This window comes from Lissotriton helveticus, chromosome 8 (genome assembly GCF_964261635.1).
Source record: "Lissotriton helveticus chromosome 8, aLisHel1.1, whole genome shotgun sequence".
In the NCBI taxonomy this organism is placed as follows: Eukaryota; Metazoa; Chordata; class Amphibia; order Caudata; family Salamandridae; genus Lissotriton; species Lissotriton helveticus.
The window spans coordinates 1350160859-1350182716 of NC_136069.1; the positions used below are offsets into that span (position 1 = coordinate 1350160859).

A 21858-nucleotide genomic window follows, 5' to 3' on the forward strand; every position below is an offset into this window, starting at 1 on the left:
TACGCTCACCCTTTGAATTACTTGGGATTGGGTTTATGTCTACATAAATATCTGAAGCTGTACGAATCTCATGGCTCTAAGCCACTGTACACATATGTGACTTTAGACTCCAGTATCCCAGTATTGCCCCACAGCTCCTGCCCCACGATCTGCTTCGGGTAGGGTTTCCATTTACATAAGCAGCCAACATTGTGTCCATCGTTTGGTTCTGTATATTAATATCAGTGATCATCGTGATTGTAATCATCTTTATGAAATATTGTCATCAATTTGTGAGATAAATTGACATATGTGCAATCATCATTAATTACCCCTTGCCGTAATAGGATATAATGAGACTGGTTATTAAATGGTAGAGAGTGTTTGATATGATCCATATGTATTAAGTCGAACAGTAAAAATATATATTTTGATAAAAGAAAGAATAAAAAAGTTATATATTTTTCAACTTTCTAAAAAAAAGAGAATATATTAAATAAAAATAATATTTTTCTAGATCGTGTTCTATCTGTTTTGTATCTAGAAGTGCTCAACTGATGCATTGTTTTATATACTCATGCACGTAACCCGGTGCCGTCTGTTCAATTTTCTAAAACATCGCTTGGGTCCATGCCAGCTTAAGAACCTGATGCTCATCGTGCATAAATACCCTGTAGCCCAATCGTGTCCACAGCTCCAGCCTCTGTGACCCGTCTAGGTTTGGTTCTTGTTTATATGTCATTGAAACCAAGTAGAGCATGGGTACACCACAGGCTTGGCGGGGACCAAGGCCAGACTCACCTATACTTCTGAGCACAGAGGAGGCACCAGGAATGGAAGTAATGTGTGGTAATTCCACTTCCAGACTTTATTATCACTGCTTTAAAGTATTATTGTTTTGGAATTGTCCTTTCTCATGAACTGCCTAAATGATCCTCGAACGAAGAATGTGGAGTCTCACACTTGGACTGCATGTCAGATCACAGGGATCTTGAATTGAATATTGATTAATTTATATTGTGTTAGATCGGTAATCTTTAGCTATAATGGGCAATTATAATGCTGCTTTTCATTCAGTAGGGGTCCTTCCTTGAAAAAGAAATCTCCTGCAGATTCAAGCCGGGACTATCTTAATAGAGCAGTGGGGAAATAACTCACTGCAAGAAAATGTTGACAAATCTTGTGAACACTTTGCTTCACTTATTCCCTCATCCAATTCAAATATAAGTACTACTACACGTAGTATACATTTGGTGCTGCTGTGTATTTCTGTACTGTTTCAAGGGGTCGAGCTTGCTATGCAGTCAGGGCTTTTTGTGACTACTAGTGGTCCAACAGGTTCTCTCAAAACGAACTACATTTTTTTTCTTTTTTTAAGTTCAAGTAAATTTTTTATTAGAGTAAGGAAGGTGTCATTACAGAAAGAGAAATGAGATGCAATATCATCAAGCAGGTAAGGTAAATTAGGTTACCACAATAAGTATCAAAAAAAAAAAAAATGAGGCTAGAGATACAAAATATATGAGGCTGTCTAAATGAGGACAAGGCAATAGATATTATGTAAGAAAAAATAAGTTTTAAAGAAAATAAAGGAACGAAAGGTAACTTAGGGGGGTTTTGAAACCTCTTGTTGAGAGGGAGGTAGGTGAGAGGGGCGTTTAGCACAAACATCAAGGTATAGGGTGATGGGAAGCCATAGGGCGTGTCTTTTCGGGGCAAGATTAAGTGGATAGACAAATGCAGTATCAAGTCTATGATTATAACATACATTAAACCACCAAGCTTTAAAAGTAATGTTATTCGAATTCTTCCAATTAACAGTGATCTGTTGGAATGCAACAGCTAGTAACAAATCAATAATTTGAACATTTGAATCAACATTAGCCCAGGAAGAGGAAAGTGTGCCAAGAAAAATATCAGTAAGAGAGAAGGGGATAGAAGTTTGAAATATAGTATTGATTTGGTCCCATACTTGATTCCAGAAGGTGTGTGTGAGGGGACATAGAAAAAGCATATGAAAGAGCGTAGCATTGGGGGTGGAGCAGGACCAGCAAAGATCCGGAACCAAGGAGAGCCTCTTGTGAAGGAGAGATGGCGTAAAGAGGAGTCGATTATAAATAAAGAAAAGTGTTTGTGTGAGAGAGGCAGCCCTAGAGGACTTGCGGAGCTTAGTCCAAAGTTTATCCCAAAGGGAGGTAGACCAGGTCATGGCAAATTCAGATTCCCACTGCTCTTCTACTGTGGATTTCGGCCGGGGTGATGGAGGTTTGTGAAAGGAATGGTAGATGGAGGAAGCTGTGGGGCTTGAGCGTAGTAGGGAATGGAGTGATGAAGTTGGGTTAAAAGAAACAGCGGGGAGAGGGGAGTGAGAAGGGGAATCATATACGGGCATAACTGCATTCCTGAGTAAGAAGAATTAGCGGGCAAAGGAGGAAGGGAGAGAGAAAGTTTGGCTAAGGATAGAAAAGGACTTGAAAACAGATCCAATGAAGAGTTGGGAAACCCAGATTAGGCCTCGATGCCTCCAAGTTTTCCAATAAAATGGTTTCTGGTTGATGGGAATGCTGTTATTATACCAATAGTGGTGTTAAGGAAGTCAGCAACAGAGGAGGGAGGATCCGGAGAAGAGGCTAAGAGTAGTTTAGCAGTGTATTTGTGGATAGGAGTAGAGATAAACTGGGGTTTGCGGGAAAAGGAGAGGTCTTCGGCAAAAGAAAAAGGGGAGAGAGAGAGACGTTCAAGTTCAACCCAAAGGGGGAGAGGCTCGGTAGGGTCTTTTAGCCAGAGGGAAGCTTGTTTCAGGAGGAAAGCTTTGTGATAGGCAGGGAAATTTGGGAAATTAACCCCACCCTCTGACTTGGGGAGGCGCAATTGAAGCAAAGACATACGCGGTTTCTTACCAGACCACAAAAAGGAGGAGAGGGTAGTATTGATTTTATTAAAGAATTTGGCAGGGATGGAGACAGGAATATTTGAAATGGTATAGAGGACGATTGGGGATAACATCATCTTGATGGTGTCGAGACGACCCCACCAGGAGAGGTAAAGGGGGTGCCATCTGGAAGTAAGGTCTGATAGTTTTTGGGTACATTGATTAAGGCAGAGTGAGATAGTATCTGAGATCGAAGGGGTTATATGCAAACCGAGATATTTTATGTGAGCCGGGCTCCACGTGAAATTGGATGCAGCAAAATCAGATTTGAAGGTGAATTTGGTAAGGGGGAGAATTTCGCATTTATCGTTATTCAGTTTATATCCAGAAAGTTGAGAATAAACGTTAACTTCGTCAAGGAACGCGGGGATGGAGTCAGAGGGGTTGGATATGAGGAGTAAAATATCATCTGCATAAGCAGCTAGTTTAACATGCGAATGGGAGAGTTGGAAACCATGAATATTTGGATTTTGACGTAGTTTAGAGAGGAAAGGTTCTAGGGCCAGGTTAAAGAGGAAGGGGGAAAGAGGGCATCCCTGGCGAACACCTCTGCCAAGACTAAAAAAGGAAGAGATTAAGCCATTGGCGCAAACCGCTGCTCTGGGGTTCGTGTAAAGGAGGGAGATGAGGGAAATAAAATTAGGTCCAAACCCAAACCACTTTAATGCAGAAAAAAGAAAAGTCCATTCCACTCTATCAAACGCCTTCTCAGCATCTAAGGCGATTGCGGCTAGGGAATCACTAAAACGTGATGACTTAGAAAGGACATTGAATAGGAGTCTGGTGTTATCGGTGATGAAGCGACCTTTGACAAATCCAGATTGTTCGGGACCGAGGAGCTCTGGAAGAAAAGGATCCCATCTGATGGCTAAAGATTTGGCATATAATTTGTAGTCGATGTTAACAAGTGATATTGGTCTGTAATTTTTACAGTGCTGAGTGTCCTTCCCCTCCTTGGGTATAATGCAAATGTAAGCATCTGAGAATGTGCCAGAGGATGCACCCCTGGCTTTAAAGGAATCGAGGAGATAGTGTAATTTGGGTAACAAAAGGGTCGCAAAGTGTTGGTAGAATTCGACAGTAAACCCATCTGGACCTGGAGCTTTGTCTTTCTTAAAGGAGTGGAGTGCGGTGTGTAATTCGCGGGTGGTAAGGGGGGTTTCAAGGGTAGATAGGTCAACAGGAAAATTGGGAGGAGGTTGGATGCTTGCAAAGAAGGCGGAGAGAGAGTGAGCAGAAGGTTGAGTTTCAGAAGAATAGAGTGTAGAGTAAAAGCGAGAAAATTCTTCCAAAATATCAGCATCTTTATGTTGCAGGACTGAGTTAACATCAAAAACAGACTCAATGTTCAATTTGTTTTGCTTAACTTTCAAATAATTAGCAAGAACCTTCCCCGCCTTATTTTTCCCACCATAACATTTCGAACTGGATTTCAGTAAGTACAGTGAGGCATCTTCAGTGGATTGCTTGTTGTATTTCATTTTGGCATCTACAAGAGCCGTCAAACTCTCCTGGGTGTGGGAGGTGTAAAAAGAGTGTTCTAGGGTCTTGATCTGAGATAAGAGGTCACTGGTGCGTGTACGAGCAGCTTTACGTTTTGCAGCAACATGTCTGATGATGAAGTCTCTGGCCGCAGCTTTGTAAGCATCCCAGATGGTGTGTTCGGCTAAAGAGGGAATATCGTTGAGAGCAAAAAATTCAGTAGAAAAATCGGTAAAGAAGGCAGTAAATTTGGGGTCGAGGAGAAGAGTGTTGTTGAAGTGCCATCTCTTAGGTCCAATGGATTTGGGTAAAATATCAATATTAATTAAAACTGGTGCATGGTCAGAAAACAATATGGGGCCAACGTCAGCCTGAGTGAGGGATTGGGACATGTGGTGAGACAGGAAAATATAGTCGATACGTGATTGGGAATGGTGCACCGGGGAGTAAAAAGTAAATTCTTTAGAGGTCGGATTACATAGTCGCCAGGCATCAACAAGTTTGTGTTGAGAAATGGCGTGCGAGAAAAGCTTGTGAGATTTGTTAGGAACAAAAAATTATTTGGAATGCCTGTCCAGAAAGGGATCCAAGGGCATATTGCAGTCGCCTGCCAAAATAAAATTATCATCAATGCATTCAGTGATACGGGAGGCAAACGCGCTCCAGAAGACAGGATTTCCACCAGTGGGGGCATAAACATTGAGCAGGGAAAAAGGGATACCTTTCGAGGAAAGTTTAACAAATAACCACCTGCCTTCAGGGTCAGATTCGGTCTGCAAAACTGAATGAGAAAAGGACTTGCGAATTAACAAAGTTAATTCAAATATAATTAAAATATATAAAAAAAAAAAATAGGCAGACATGTAAGTAAGGGGCCACTTCTGGTCTTGGGGTCCATGCGTGGGCACATGTTGTGCCGCCCCCCGATATTGCACCCCGTTCCTGCATGTTTGACATGCATGACATGGTGCTAACTACATTAATCAATAGACTAAATGTAGACGTGAGCATGCTGTTATCTGTGCAAAAACAGATGGATTCTTAACCACCGTTGAAGACAATGCCCTCACCACAGAGCAGTATGAGACATTAGGAGAATTTAATATGTATCATGAAGTTCCTCTAATAGTTTTATATTCTTTGGACCTAGAAATCTTATCTTTTTTTTTTTAATTCTTTTTATTTGAAACTTAAAAACAAGTGGTGATCATCACAAAGTCGTACACAGGCATCAATCTGTACCATAGAGACACAGGGCTTGCAACACACTTTACATCTGAAGTATTTACAGTATATTCTAGAAAGCGGGTGAAATAGTAAGCATCTCGTCATTGGGCAGTGTTTGGGGAGGTTCACAGATGTTGCCTCTGTAGTCATTTCAGTTCGACCACACCGCCACCCATTCCCTGGGGCACCCTCGCGCCGTGTAAACTGTTTTCTCCTGGAGCATACTCCAGTCCATGTCTTGTTTCCAGGAATTAAATTTGGGAGGCGCCGCTGCCCCCCACAGCATAGCAATGTTACGCTTTAGAAACATTATCTTTAACGGATTCAGGGGAGACCCAAAAATCTGGTTGGCCACATGGCACAATCAGAAGTTATGCTAAGACTTGCAAAAGCCCCATATGAGATAAAAAGAATATAACTGGATCTACTGAAAGCTAGTAAAGAGATTAATCCTTTCTGGTAGGTTATAATACAAACAGAATAATACACAGGGTTTTAATATCTGAAAAAAATACATCACAACTTGATGCCTAGGAAAATAGCAGCATGGAGGCAGCCTTTGCCTCATTTTGGAAATCAATGGCCTGCGGGATTTTGAGACAGACTATTGATAAAATGGTAGAAACAGAGGCGAAGCTGGAACAGTCAGTTGCATATAAATCTAAACTGTATAGTGAGTGCGACAAAAGTAAGGGGCAATCTTTGGTTTCTGTATTTCAATGTATTTGAATGATATCAGGGAAAGAGGATATTAGCATTTAAACAATATTATTTTTAAAGTTATTAATAAAGCCCCTAAAAGAAATGCACACAAAAAAACATAGTGTTCTTCATGCAGGTGATGCAATTGTGCTTAACAGATGGCAATAGATCTACAATCTGTTTTGTCTGGTGAAATCTTTTGGTAGTTAGTTGGATGACAGATCGTAACACAAACATTATCAAAACAAGAGTTATGTTTATTGCGAGTGCTACTAGGAATCATATAATTTTCAGGGTTGAACTGGAAGTGTTGTGAAAGGTGTGAAGCTTTTCATACTTAAGGCCTAATTACAAGTACAGCGGTCCTTCGGACTGCCGTACTTGTGGTGGCAGTCTGTTTGCTGCAACCCTGGTGGTCCAACCGCGGTATTAGGATTGTGATGGTGGGGCTGCCACAAGACTGCTGCCTCTGCGGGATCACAGATCCCGCTGTGGTGGCGGTCTGATAGCAGTAGGAATATGCTGACGGTGCTGATGCCATGACTTGTATTTCCACTTCTCACTTCCACTTCTCATTTCATGGCGGTGAGCCCACCATGAAAAGGGTAGCAGACATGTAAGTAAGGGGACACTTCTGGTCTTGGGGTGCATGCGTCGGCACATGTTGTGCCCCCCCCGATATTGCACCCCGTTCCTGCATGTTTGACATGCATGACATGGTGCATACCACAATTTTAACAAAGGAGGGAGGTAGAGTAATGATGTAGGATTCTTACTCCACAGGCTTAGTTACATAAACAAAGAGAATCCTACTAACAGTGATTGAGGGAAGTGTTACCCACAGGAGTGTGGGAGCACTTAGTGTTTTGTAAAATACCCCTCACACACCAAAAGGCCCCTTGGTGTCATGCTTCATCATAGGGGTCTTCGCACCCCTCTAGCGGGATGTGGCGTGCTGCGACCTACAACTACGCGGGAGCACTAATAGTAATGACTATGTGTGGTGCGTGTGGTGCAAGTGATAGGGATATTTATGTGAGTGGTGGGATTTAGTGAAGAATTAAAAAGTACCTGGCTCGTGGGTGTATAGGAAAAAACTTTATTCACAACCCCGGGCTGGTACTACTAAAAGAAGTGAAGTGCGTGGTTTAGTCTGTCGTATTTATGGACAGTACCTCATGTGTGCGTCGACATGTTTCGGAGCATGTGCTCCTTCTTCAGGACGGGGGCACAACTTCCCCACCTTACTCACGTTTCACTAGTTTTGTAACTTAAAAGTTTTGTGTAAGTAACAAAAAGTGAAAAAATAATTTTTAAGTGTATAAAAATCTATAGGCTATAATGTGCCTACAGCGGTTTCAGCTCAAGTTACATGCAATTGCATGACCTGAAAAAGAAAAAGGAGATGGTCACCCCAATCATGGGTAGCTCAAACAGGTGCAGTCACCTGGAACAAACCATTTGCGCCATTGGCCCTGTAAAAGAAAAACTAACAAGACATACAACATAGAAAACACACATTTTTTGTCTCTGAAATGAATATAAAGGAAATGTTGGTCATACTTAATAGATATAGCCTGCTTGCTTCATGAGCACTTTAGAACGTCTGGGGGTGATTGCTATTTGTGCAATCTAAGTAGAGAAACAATTTGGGTTTTAGAATAATTTCTTACTTACTTTCTCATGAGGAATGCTTGTGTATGGCCAAATCTATACTCACAAACTCGGGATGAGTTGTCCTCCATCTTACCCCACACGCTGTTCCGCCGGAATGAATCCGAGAGGCTGCTGTAGTGGAGCCGTCTAATGAGCCCAAGCGGATGTGATGTTATACCCAAATAAGGGTAATCCGCCCCTTTTTTTTAATCTTTAGGCTGATTATAGGTCCTTTTAAGGCAGGTCCGGTAGAACCTGTTCTCATTAAAGCCCCGTGTCCGTGCGTACGCCCCCGGGGCCTGTCTTGGCTTCGCGCATGCTCAGTAAGTGTCTACCACAACGCGCATGTGCGACGGGAAGACACAGAGTCCCGCGCGTGCGTTCTGGGCTCAGAAGTGATTGCACTGAATGGTTTTTAGTACCGTAGTCATCACACGATTTGTTATTGGAGAATGGGGGATACAACCAAAGTTATTACCGAACATGGAGATTTCAGTAGGGCCATTTAAGTATGATACAAGCATTGTCATAATCACAGTTTTTTAAAAAAGGAGGCCAGGGGATCAAGCCAAAGTATTTAATGGGCATGGAATTTACCGGTGGGGCTATTTCAAGTGTGAAAAAAACATAGTCATTGTTGATTTGGCAGGGACACTATATCCTATTACAGATTCCATGATATAGTGATTTTTTTTATATATGGACCGCAGACACACTGCTCCATGTTTCTGGCATTATTGATCTGTGGGTACTGGCACAGTTGATAGGTTGTAGGCGTAGCTGTCCCCAGGGGACGTCATCATTTAGTCCCAGGATGTGTGTGCCCAAGCGGAACACCCACCTTTGTTCCTTTTGGAATCTGCTTCTGATGGCAGTGGTTCAATAATTGTCCATCTTAGATCATTTACACAGTGTTGTGTTTCCAGGTAGTGTGTTGCCATCTTGGTCGTGCTTTTTTTGCAACGTACATTGCTTTTATGCTCATTTATCCGTGTTTTTACAGCTCTAGTTGTCATTCCCACGTATTCCAAATCACAGGGGCAGGTGATGAAGTAGACGACATTCTTGGTATTACAGTTCGTGAGATGTCGCTGTTCCCAAGTAGTGCCATTTCTGAATGTTAGGATACTACTCTTTTGTGTCAAGTGGCAGCTACTGCAGTTGCCGCAAGGGCATACCACAACATGCAGGAATGTGCTGCAAGTGCTGTAACGCGGCAGTCTGCTGTTAAGGCTCTCTTATGAGCCTAACACAGCCACTGACATGAGACCACCACAGCACCGCCTGCCTGCCCTGGATTCAAGTCGGAATCTGGCAGGCTTGTGCACCACGGACTTGGCGGTCCTCCTGGCAGTGCAGCGGAGGCGGTACTCGTAATCGGACCCCTAGACTTGATTTTAATTAAGCACTAAATTGAGCAGTAAATCGCAAGGTAACTATATCATGCTTTACCCAGCTCAATCAGACACTGAAAAGATTTGGTGCTGTTAAGGAACTAAATCAGTTTTGCCCATGCTACAGCTAGTGGAGCAACATCATTTGCAGCAGCAGTACATGTAAGCTGTATTGAGAGTAAAATGGATCATTTGAAATCCCATGCTTATTGTATTTAAAATCATTCATATCTGAATTGGAAGTACCTTGTGTATTGAAACCTATCACTGTAACTTTAAATTCTTCTTATTCCATGCCCATTTCACTTGACCACTAACCACATTGTCTCTAAAATATCTAGAATCGAATTTCCGAATAGGAATGGGAATACAGTACATGCCTATCAACACCAGAGCAGTTAGTGGTGCACGGTCACACCACGACTTGTACAGAAATTCTGCACTGCATCCTCAGTCGTATCAATTCATAATCTATCATCTGGTTTGCAATATACAAATAGTTTCACCACCCGAATCAGGGACAGTTCCACATAATCATCAAGAACCATGGCAATTTTACCAAAAAATACAGTAGCATTGATACTGGGAGCACAGGTAATTTGTGCTGATGATTTCACTCACCATCGTAAGATATCAACAAGCATCATCTTTAAACATCTTTCAAAAAACGACTAATGCACTGACTCTAACCCAGATTAATACACATCTGATAAACAATGCAAAAATTGAAAGGTATGGTTGACTTTCTGCTTCTTTATTCTGCCCTCCCTATTCAGTTGTGTTGCATGCAATATGGAATTGGATTCACTACTTCATATTAGCAGGAGATTTTACTCCACTTTACCATCCCATTCCTCCCCTTAACTTTTCAACTTATTATTCTGATAGTCGTCATCTGTACAAAAAAAAAAACATTGGCCACCTAATTCAACAGATGCTTGTAGAAATAATGCACCAAGGTTTTGGCTATAGCAAACGCAAGTGAGCTACATACCATTGACGCAATAACCAGTAGCAGAACATCAAAGAACACACACTGAGGTTAAAACTATTCCTAACTCGCAACTTCTCCCTTATGCATCACAGCTGCAAATTGTGTCACTGTGACCCTGTTTCTTAGGTCGGCTTAGTCTCTTCTCAGACACCGCTCTACTGAAACAATCCACTCCCGTCAGGTGAACTAGCCCAGAAACACTTACAGCAGCTCACAGCACTCAATAATGTTTTTCATTTCTTAACAGTGCCAGTTTTCCCTAGTTTTCTACGGACCAGTTCAGAAAGATAATAAACCTTTGCTGAACTATGGTGAAATTTCACATTTCTGGAATCACCCTGACAATACTACCAACATGCACACACAGCCTCTCAAAGTAAACAATTTCTGTACAGAATGAATTTCCTTGTATGAGAGCCACCAATGAAAGCATCAAATGTCACTACAAAAGGCAGGCTATTCTCTCTATGCATGATACGTGCTTTAGCAAGTCAAACCTCAAAAGATTACCTAAACTAGGACTTGGCACAAGGGAGAAAAATTAAAAACACAAGTGTACCAAGATCAAGTAACTGGGGGCAAAACTAAACAAACACAGGAAATTATAAAGATAGAGGAGCTATCAAGTTCAAAGTTTTATTTGCATAATTAATTAAAATTGTTACAAAATTCTCCTAATGAAATAACAGTGCAAAATGTATTAAAATGCTAAAATTATTGTCTCTCAGCCTCTTTTTTCTTGAGGACAGATGCGTGAAGATCTAAAAGTTAGGGTGTCCCTAATAGTCCGCCAACTGGGTGAACCTCCTGTGCAGTTAGTTCTAAGCGTTTTCTTGCTTCTGCCATGAATTTAACTCAGCGGCAAGCCAGAATTATGGAGGAGCCTCCGAGCCAGCTTGTGACTGCCTGTCTACAAGAACGGATGTTTAATGCGTTAAGAATGGGTTTTAACAGAAGTCGTCTCTGCATTATCAGGGCCGGACATATACAGAAAAGGTGGACGAGAGTTTCGTTTTTGTACCCACAGAGGCGACATTCTTTCGTCTGGTGGGACTCTTTCCAGGACGGTAAGAGGTCCTTTGAGACGTGCAGCCCCATCCGGTAGGCTGTAAAAGTCTTTTTGAGATGACCACTGAAGTGGGCTACTAGATATGCTAGTGGTTTTGGAGTTGTAAATGAGTTCATAACAGTCCAGCCATGCCGACGTTTTGCCAATGACTCTTTATCCTCCGAAAAGGATTTCCTTTGTGCTGCTGAGTTGGCTAATTTGTTTAGGCTTGCTTTGTCTGTCCCAGATTTCCAGACTGATTCCATCTCCAACTTTTCCACACAGAGTTTAAGATACTTTCCCCAGGTATTTGGGGTGTCGGTTTCTCCCCGTTTTTTAATTTCCTCCCAACTTAGCCAGTCCAGTGTATCTGGGTCTGCAGAGCGAAGTTTATTACAGAGTTTCACGAAGCCGCTCATGCTCCGGAACTTCTGATTTTTCAGACCAAATCCCAGCCTGACTTGTGAGGCAGAGGCGGATTTTGGCAGGTTGAAGACCGCTTTGTAAATTTTAATAGAGGAGCTATATACACCCAGTGGCATAACGAAAGTTGAGGGGGCCCCCCTGCCACGCACAGGTAAGGGGAACCCGCTCCAGATTTAATCTGGCGCTATTGGGCCTGAGTACTGTGCTGTGCAGGCCCCCTGCAGCTGGGGCCCCCCTCCCCGCACCATGGGGGCTGCGGGGGCCTGTGTTACGCCCCGAAGTACACCATTTAAAGTATCTATGGAACAGTAGCAGCTGCTACCAGACGGAGTGGTGAGAAGATTAAGGAAAAAAACACTTACCTTGAATGGCCAACCAGCTGGCGCATCTCCTGTGTCCTCTTCCTTTTTCCTGTCTCCAGTACGGCCGGCAGCAGAAAGCACCCAGGCACACAGGCTCACCTGAGCCAAACACAACACTGCAATGCAGCCTTGTGATTGGTTTGAGATCCTTGGTTTGGCACTCAAATGGGGACAGGAAGCCTGTGCATGTTCCCCACCAGGCTGTGCATTACAGCCTGGTGAGGAACATGCAAAGTGCCCAAGAAGGCCGGCCAAACAGCCATGCACACTTAGGGAGTGCAAACCACTCCTCCCCTGCTCTGGCCATCCCCGCCCCACCCCACATTGAACAAGGCCACTGACTACATGCAACAGGAAAAATACAATTATAATAACAATATGTTTTTGTCATTTTATTTTTCCTTTTGAGCAGTGGGGCGATGCTCCTCCGCAATAGAGAAAAAGCTGCCACTACTATAGACTAAAGAATTGAATGAAAAGTCGAAGACGGATGAATGCCCCAACACGATAATACAAATACTTTTAAAAAAACCATAAAGAAGCAAAAGCCAGCCAGTCCTGGTGAAAAGAGCAAACAAAAGGAGATGATGGACAGAGCGCTGAAACTTTTCAGGCGCTTACCCCCAGTCACAGATGTGGGTTGAATCCATTATTCTTTAGCTAACTTCGCCACCCCAGTTCAGACCCATGAATATGCAAATCAGTCTTGACTCTGTCCCTCATGGGAACAACCTAGCCTGAACAGCCAAGCCAGTTCTTCCCTGGACCGGAAACAAGCATCCTGGGACCAGCTTCGGGGTAACACCTCTCATCAGCCAGGCTAGCTTGAATCCAGTGGCAAAGTGAGCAAGGAACTCACATCTGGGCATACCCTGCCAACTTATGGTGAACAAAGCAAACACAAGGAGATGATGGATGGAGTGCAGAAACTTTTCAGACACTCACCCCAGACACAGATCTGGCCTGAATCCATCATCGTTCTTTAGCTCACTTCGCTACCCCAGTTCAGACCCAGCCATATGCAAATCAGTATTAACCCTGTCCCTAACAAGAACAGTCCAGCCCGAACTGCTAAGCCAGGTCTTCCTTGGACTGGAAACAAGCATCCTGGGATTGATTTCTGGATAACACCCCTCATCAGCCAAGCTAGCTTGAATCCAGCGGCAAAGTGAGCAATGGACCCGTGTCTGGGCATTCCCTGCCAACTTAGGGCAAACAAAGGAAACACAAGGATATGATGGACGGAGCGCTGAAACTTTTCAGACACTCACCCCTCGTCACAGACCTGGGTTGAATCCATCATCGTTCTTTAACTCACTTCGCCACCCCAGTTCAGACCCACCCATATGCAAATCAGTCTTGACCCTATCCTTCATGGGAACAGTTCTGGTGAAAAGAATCAAAGCCAAAAACAAGAACCACAGAATAAGGCAAGAAAACAGTGTGGGGGGCGGGGGGGACCTGAATAAAGGGACAAAAAAGCAGCAAAACAAAAAAAACAAGGGAGACCACACACAATAAACATGACAAAGTAAAGCACATGCCAAATGACAAAAACAGAGAGTGAGCAGGGCAAAATAAATTGATAAATACAGAATAACAGAGAAAGAACAAACATTGGAAATTCTAGGTAAGTGAGTCCGATTTTTCGGTGCCAATGCTTGTTTTCTAGGTATTCACCAACATCGTTGATGTACAGACTGAAGAGGAACGACGCCAAACAGGAGTGAAACTGTTCCAATATTAAAGTAATGCATTTGAGTGATGTGTATCAGTTCAGTGAGGCAAAGCTCAAAAGAAGAAGTGTAAATATTCAAGTGCTCTCCATGATTTGGTGCTCTTTTAATGGCCTATGGGCAGTCATAGAGAAGAGGTGAGAAGCGCTGCAGAACATTTCGCAGACAAAATGCTGATTCGTTTCTTCAACTCAATCTTTCATATACTGCAATTTTTTTTCATAGAAAGTTCATATTGTATATGGCTAGAACAGTCCACATAAATGGGAAATGGTATTAATGCTCCTGTCCCGTGAATTATACTCATGCATGGGACGGCCTGGTAACATTTCGCAGATTCATCGGATTGTTTAAACACTCCTCTCATGTCACTTCCTACAGTTTGGCTGTTTGCCATCTTCCCACTATTTGCTATTTGCTTTCCCATCAGCCGCTCACCAACCTCTCCACTCAAGTCTTCTGGTGCAGATGTGAACCGACTGGTTTTCATGTTAGGCCTGGAGATAGATTTAGGTGGGTTCCAAAACCAAAGCGAAGTACAAAGCACAGCAACAGTGGCTTGTAACATCAATGAGGTGCCGGGGTAAACCTCTCTTCGCTGACCCACAGAACAACCATCAATGTGCATGCTGGCTCAGTGGACTAATGCGTCCACTACAGAGGTCGGTGTACGACCTCATGGTCACAGGTTCAAATCCTGGTGGGTCCACTCAACTTTTCATCCATCTGAGGTCGATTAAATGAGTACTGTTGAGTTGGGTAACAATAAGCATCTGTTATCTAGCACCAAGATGCCCTACGGGTGAACGCGTGCTTTACAAATACCCATGTTATGTACTCAAAGAGCCACCTGCTGTAGACATATGCATGCAACATACTCTACTGTTTATAGAAACTATTATGTTTTAAACTCAGTGGGCCTATTCACAAACTGCATTTTGTAGCATGTTTAGTAGTATTACAATAGCACCACTAAAGTACTACAAAATGCTGTTCAGAAACTATTAGTATAAAATTCCAACTCCATCTCTCCTATATTTGTTATGGAGAGTTCCTCGCACATGTAAGTTTACTACTTAGGGCCTTATCAAGATGAAACTCGGAAAGCCTCTGACGGCGGGTTGGAGGCTTCCTGAGTCTCATTGCGGGTTTCACTTTCCACTGCCACATTATGATACAGGTGGTCAAAAGTTAAACCAGCCGGTCATTCTAGCTGGATTCTGACAGGCTCAAGGAGCCCATCGGCCAGTCGGTAGCCTGACAGTAATCCCTATGGATGGCGTTTCCACCATTGGGATTACGTTGCCGGTTTCCGAAAGGCTTTCCATGTGGGGCTTTCCGACATGGAAAGCCTGTTGGAAAGTGACTTTGGATGCCACTGGCGGCACCCCTTAACCCTGCAGCCTCCAGTTGGGGGCTGAGGGGGCACCTATGGTGCCCCCCTGTTAATCCCTGCACCGTGTGGCAGGCACCTTGAGGTCCCTGCCACACGGTGCAGGGGTGCAGGGATGAACACATTCTTCCAGTTCTCTATGGGAGCTTGTACTATGGCCAGTTTAGGGCCGCAGCACAAGCTCCCTTAGAGAAATTGGAATTTGCGACTGCACCATTTGCGGTCGCGTTGTAGTGCTGCGGTCAGAACCGCTGACCGAAGGCCGGTTGGTCCCAATTCCGCAACAGTGTCGGGCAGACATGAGTTCACCCAACATCGTAATAAGGCCCTAAGTAGTAAATGTGGAGGTACCCAGGGAGTGGCAGAAAAAAGGGGCATGTTTTCAACTAAATTTAATGGGTTTAGGATGGAGAAAAGAGTGGTTGAGGAAGGGACGTGCACCCACCCACAAAAGACTAAACCCATTGCTATTCACAAATTGCACATCTAACGTTACTGTAGCCAGAAAGGGACTAAAAATGTTAGTTAATTATTTGAGCCTCGAGCTGGAGTAAGTCCAGCACCACATAGGGCCAACCGCTGGTACTACAACACGCTCCCATAGAAAATAAGGGCGGTAGGCCAATAAAATAAAACCCATAGGTGAAAATGGTAAATTAATTAAAATTATTTAAAGTAGTTCCAAATCTAATTAAATAATATTTAGTGTTATAAAATCCAATATCTAAACATAAAGAGTATTTAGAGCCTGATTACGAGTTAGGCAGTCCGACCGCCATGGTCACGTGGGCATCGGATTTGCCACCGATGACTAAAAGTCCACCAGAACACCGCCTACACAGCCAGCCATTCGCCAACTGCCGCGGTGTTGATGGGGGAAAAGCAACGGCCATAGGGCAGTACAGAGAAGTTTCTCCTCCATCTGAAATATGAGTTGGCTTTCCAATAAGCCAACTGTGGCGGTGTAACCGCCTGCTTCGAGTCATTGGTTACAAAGGACTTAGGGTGCATACTCACCCGTTTCCTTTTCTTCCCTTCAGTCTCAGACATGGATCCCTTACTCCATGTCCCCCCTGCATAGCAGCATCTTGACACAAAAGAAAACAACCCATTCGGCGCTGAAATACAGGTAAGCCCATTTTGAAGTATTTACTTATTAACTGGACTGGGCACATACTTTCCAGACTCAAGCAATGAATGGGTAGTAGGTATTTTTTCACATGTGTCATGCATATGTGTACATTCAACAATAGTGCAGTGAAACTAAATACACGTATCTGAAAAATATTCCCCTCTGTCAGAAAGACTGGCGCCGGCCCATGGAAGACATTGTTATATGGCAGGTGAGAGAACGCTGCTGCGGCGGTCTTCCTCGGACCACTGCTGTGGCGGTACAGTGGTCAGGCTGTCGAACTCATAATCAGGCCCTTAGTATTTCATTATAAAATATTTTACCAACTTTTACAAATGCAACTATCCTTCACTTTATTAAAATGTAATTACATTGCTTTTAAATAGTTCTATACACCACTGTTAATATTTATAGATGCATAATATTTGTTTTATTTTGGGTGGGATTTTTTTTTTAATTGAAACTTGAAAAAAATTATTGTAATTTATTCAAATAAGTTAAATCTATAAATTAAAATTAAGTCAATAGTGCTATAGCATTTTTTATTTTGTTTTGCATTTGGAATAAATACATAAAAATAATTAACATAAATATTAAACAAAAAGATATAATTATTTTTTCTAGAAAAATAAACTTATTAAAATGTTCTCTATACTTCATCACAGGGAGATTCCACAGTCAGGGCAGAGAGGCCCCTATGTTAAAGTATATGGAAAATGAAAAATGTTTATAAAATTGTATAATAGATAAATTCAAATATGTTATGTTAAATAGCAATATAAAATAATGTTATATTAATTTAAAACACAGAGCAAAAAAGGAATGTCACAGTACTATAAATGTACTTTTCAATTAAATATTTAAGTAATTTCAATATTTTTATTAAATGAACATTTTACAGAAGTTTAAATGAAAAAATAAATTCATACTTAAGAAAATAAATATACATTTCATATACAAATGTGTGTGTGTAGGTATATATATATGTATATACATATATATATATATATATATATATATATATATATATATATATATATATATATATATATATATATATATATATATATATATATATCACAAAAACAAGAGTTGCCCCTTCGGAAAAGCCACACAAAGGTAGGTATTTCTTTCGTTTATTTAAGGAAGTTGCAACACAGCTGGCATGACACCCTGCAACAAACTATTCAAATTCGCCGATGCGTTTCGTGCTCTGAAGCACTTTTTCATAGGCATGATTGTCCAAACAGCGCAAGGCAGTATGTGCACTCCTTTTTAAGTCCTGACACCCACCCATGTAGGCGTTGGCTCCTCGCAAAGCCTACTGGTATCCGTAGTGCACATGAAATCATACTCCTGTGAGTTGCTCATTGCGTTGCCATACTTAGGACTGATTAAAACCCCAGTGGGTGTGCAAAGTGTCTCGCTCATGCTGCGCTGCTTGTAATACCTTCCAGAACAGCCTCCTTTCCCAAAACCATGATTTTCTGCTGAAGACACCATCGGACCACTTTCATGCAGCTGGGCTTTTCCTTGACTGAGCCAGCCATATAAATCCATCACAAAAACAAGAGTTGCCCCTTCGGAAAAGCCACACAAAGGTAGGTATTTCTTTCGTTTATTTCAGGAAGTTGCAGCACAGCTGGCATGACACCCTGCAACAAACTATTCAAAATCCCCGACGCGTTTCGTGCTCTGAAGCACTTTTTCATAGGCATGATTGTCCAAACAGCGCAAGGCAGTATGTGCACTCCTTTTTAAGTCCTGACACCCGCCCATGTGGGCGATGGCTCCTCGCAAAGCCTACTCGTATCCGTAGAGCACATGAAATCATACTCCAGTGAGTTGCTCATTGCGTTGCCATACTTAGGGCTGATTAAAACCCCAGTTGGTGTGCAAAGTGTCTCGCTCATGTTGCGCTGCTTGTAATACCTTCCAGAACAGCCTCCTTTCCCAAAACGGTGATTTACTGTTGAAGACACCTTCGGACCACTTTCATACAGCTGGGCTTTTCCTCGACTGAGCCAGCCAAATAAATCCATCACAAAAACAAGAGTTGCCCCTTCGGAAAAGCCACACAAAGGTAGGTATTTCTTTTGTTTATTTCAGGAAGTTGCAACACAGCTGGCATGACACCCTGCAACAAACTATTCGAATTCGCCGACGCGTTTCGTGCTCTATAGCACTTTTTCATAGGCATGATTGTCCAAACAGCGCAAGGCATTATGTGCACTCGTTTTTAAGTCCTGACACCCGCCCATGTGGGCGTTAGCTCCTTGCAAAGCCTACTGGTATTCGTAGTGCATATGAAATCATACTCCAGTGAGTGGCTCATTGCGTTGCCATACTTAGGACTGATTAAAACCCCAGTGGGTGTGCAAAGTGTCTCGCTCATGCTGTGCTGCTTGTAATACCTTCCAGAACAGCCTCCTTTCCCAAAATGGTGATTTACTGTTGAAGACACCATCGGACCACTTTCATGCAGCTGGGCTTTTCCTTGACTGAGCCAGCCGAATAAATCCATCACAAAAACAAGAGTTGCCCCTTCGGAAAAGCCACACAAAGGTAGGTATTTTTTTCGTTTATTTCAGGAAGTTGCAACACAGCTGGCATGACACCCTGGAACAAACTATTAAAATTCGCCGACGCGTTTCGTGCTCTGAAGCACTTTTTCATAGGCATGATTGTCCAAACAGCGCAAGGCAGTATGTGCACTCCTTTTTAAGTCCTGACACCCGCCCATGTGGGCGTTGGCTCCTCGCAAAGCCTACTGGTATCCGTAGTACACTTTGCACACCCACTGGGGTTTTAATCAGTCCTAAGTATGGGAACTCAATGAGGACCTCACTGGAGTATGATTTCATGTGCACTACGGATACCATGAAATTGTATTTTATTGATGGTACTGTCTGCGGCCCACTTGGGATGTATTTAACGAACTACTGGCCCCAGAATGCATTTCGAATATATTATTCACTTGAATGTGATTGAGGAATGGAAATAAATAAGGGACTAATACTGGTGTTCATTTTGTTGGCAGTTCATCGATATGCAGAAAGCCTTTGAGGAAGGGCGCCAGCCCAAAACGCGTCAGGCTCTGCTGGCGCTGGGTGCACTGGTACCTTCCCTTACCTGGAGTGAGCCAACAGGGAGTGAGCCCCGCTCTTGGGCACTTGTGGAACTGTACACATATATATAGTTTTTTTGTGAGGACTTTTTTGTGAATCGCAAGAAGCCGACTCACAAACCTTGCTTGCCCTTTTATCTAAGGATCGGGTACCAACAGAAACAGATGGTGACCTAAACACACAGGGGCAGGAACTGGGAACCACACAAATAAGAGACCCCAGTAACTTCAAAAATAGATCTAAAAGACTCCCAAATACACCACATGATGCCATTGATGTCTTCAATGAAGCAATTGTTTTGGACCTGGAGAAACTGGGAAGAACAAAGAGAGGAATGGATAACAAACTTTTCAATATAACCAGGAAAGAATGGGAGGCAATAAAATCATTGAAAAGCGACACAAGCATTGAAATAAAACCTTCCGACAAAGGGGGTAATATTGTGATTTTTGAAAAGGAGGCTTATGTGCAAAAAGCACTACGCCAGCTCACAGACACTGAATGTTACATTGTTATTAAAAAATCTGAATATGTACAATGTACAATTGACTATCAGACCCTTTTGGAAGGCAGGAAAAATTATGGTATGTTGAACATGGAAGAACTTCAATTTCTACAATGCAAGGCACCAGTAATACCGACATTTTATCACCTCCCGAAGGTCCATAAGAATGCTAAAAGACCACCAGGGAGGCCGATTGTATCCTCCATTGGTAGTCTACTGGAGAATACTTCAAGGTTCAATGATTCTTTCCTGGCACCGATCGTGAGAGACTTAGCCTCGAGATACGCAGGATTTTCTTCGACTTATGGACAATATAACATGGGATTCGGACATGCTTCTCATCACTCTAGATGTGACTAATCTCTATACCTGTATAGCCCACAAAGATGGGATTGCAGCAGTAAAATGGTTTTTAGATAGAAAAGCCTTGAACTACCATAAACACAACCAGATGCTGCTTACCATGATAAGATTCTGTTTATATAATAACATCTTTCTCTTTACAGGCAAGATCTATAAACAGACAAGGGGGACGGCGATGGGAACGTGCTTCGCCCCCAGCTACACAAATCTATTCGTTGGCTGGTGGGAGAAGCACGTGGCCTGGTGCGATGCCCATGATCACTGGACTGACAAAGTATTGCTATGGACTAGATACATAGACGATCTTTTCATTGTTTGGCACGGAGACCGCTCCTCGGCTGAGGAGTACGTGGCCGCACTAAACAATAATGACTGGAGTTTGAAATTTACCAGCACCATGAGCCCAACCTCTGTCTGCTATCTAGACTTGGAGGTATTTATAGACAACAATACCCTCCAAACTAGATTATATAGAAAGCCCACGGCGGGTAACGCCGTTTTGCATGCAGCAAGTCACTACCCCAGGAGTCTGGTACGAAATGTTCCCTTTGGCGAATTTCTACGCCTGAAGCGTAACTGCTCAGCGGAGGAAGACTACCAAAAAGCTAGGAAAGAGGCCAGTACCAAATTCAAAACAAGGGGCTACTCGAAAAACATCTTGAAAGTAGCTGCAGACAAGGTAGCTGAAGTAAATAGGAAGGATCTTCTGGTAGTGAAACCTGTAATTAAAAAAGAAGAACCTATCAGAATGATCACTGAATATAACATCAGATCTGGTGAGGTGGTGCACATTTTCAAGAAAAATTGGCACATTTTGGAAACCGATACCATTCTAAAGAAACATCTCCCAGACCGTCCACTAATTACCTACCGACGCTGCCAATTACTTGGTGACCACCTGGTTCATAGTCATTTTTCTAGTCCATCACAGCCCCACAGAATTGCAAATACTAAGGGATTTTTTCCATGTCTGCGCTGCAAAGCCTGCAAGAATAGCAAGAAGAGATCAAGCTATCTAGGAAGATCAGATGATGCCAAAGCTATTAGAGAAATCAAAAAACTTATAAATTGTAACTCGGAATACACCATATACTGCCTCGAATGTCCATGCGCCAAACGCTAAATAGGCAGTACGATCCACCCTGCAAAGAAACACATACTCGAGCATATGCGAGCAGTAGCTAATAAGGATAAGACCTACCCTATAGCCCGCCATTTTACTAAATTCCACCAGAGCAACAGGGACCTATTAAGCTTTTATTGCATAGATCAGGTGGATCGTAAAGAAAGGGGAGGAGATAGAACTAAGACACTCCTGATTTTGGAATCAAAATATTTTATCAATCTCCAAACCAGGGCCCCTTGGGTTTTAAACAATGACGAAGAAACGTGGGTACAT

General features: G+C 42.7%; 1 protein-coding gene across 1 annotated transcript in view; it reads right to left on the reverse strand.

Annotated features, from left to right (window-relative positions):
- TMPRSS7 (transmembrane serine protease 7) overlaps positions 1 to 21858 on the reverse strand; it is a 434671-nt gene that overhangs the window by 111775 nt on the left and 301038 nt on the right. The gene's annotated exons all lie outside the window — the stretch shown is intronic.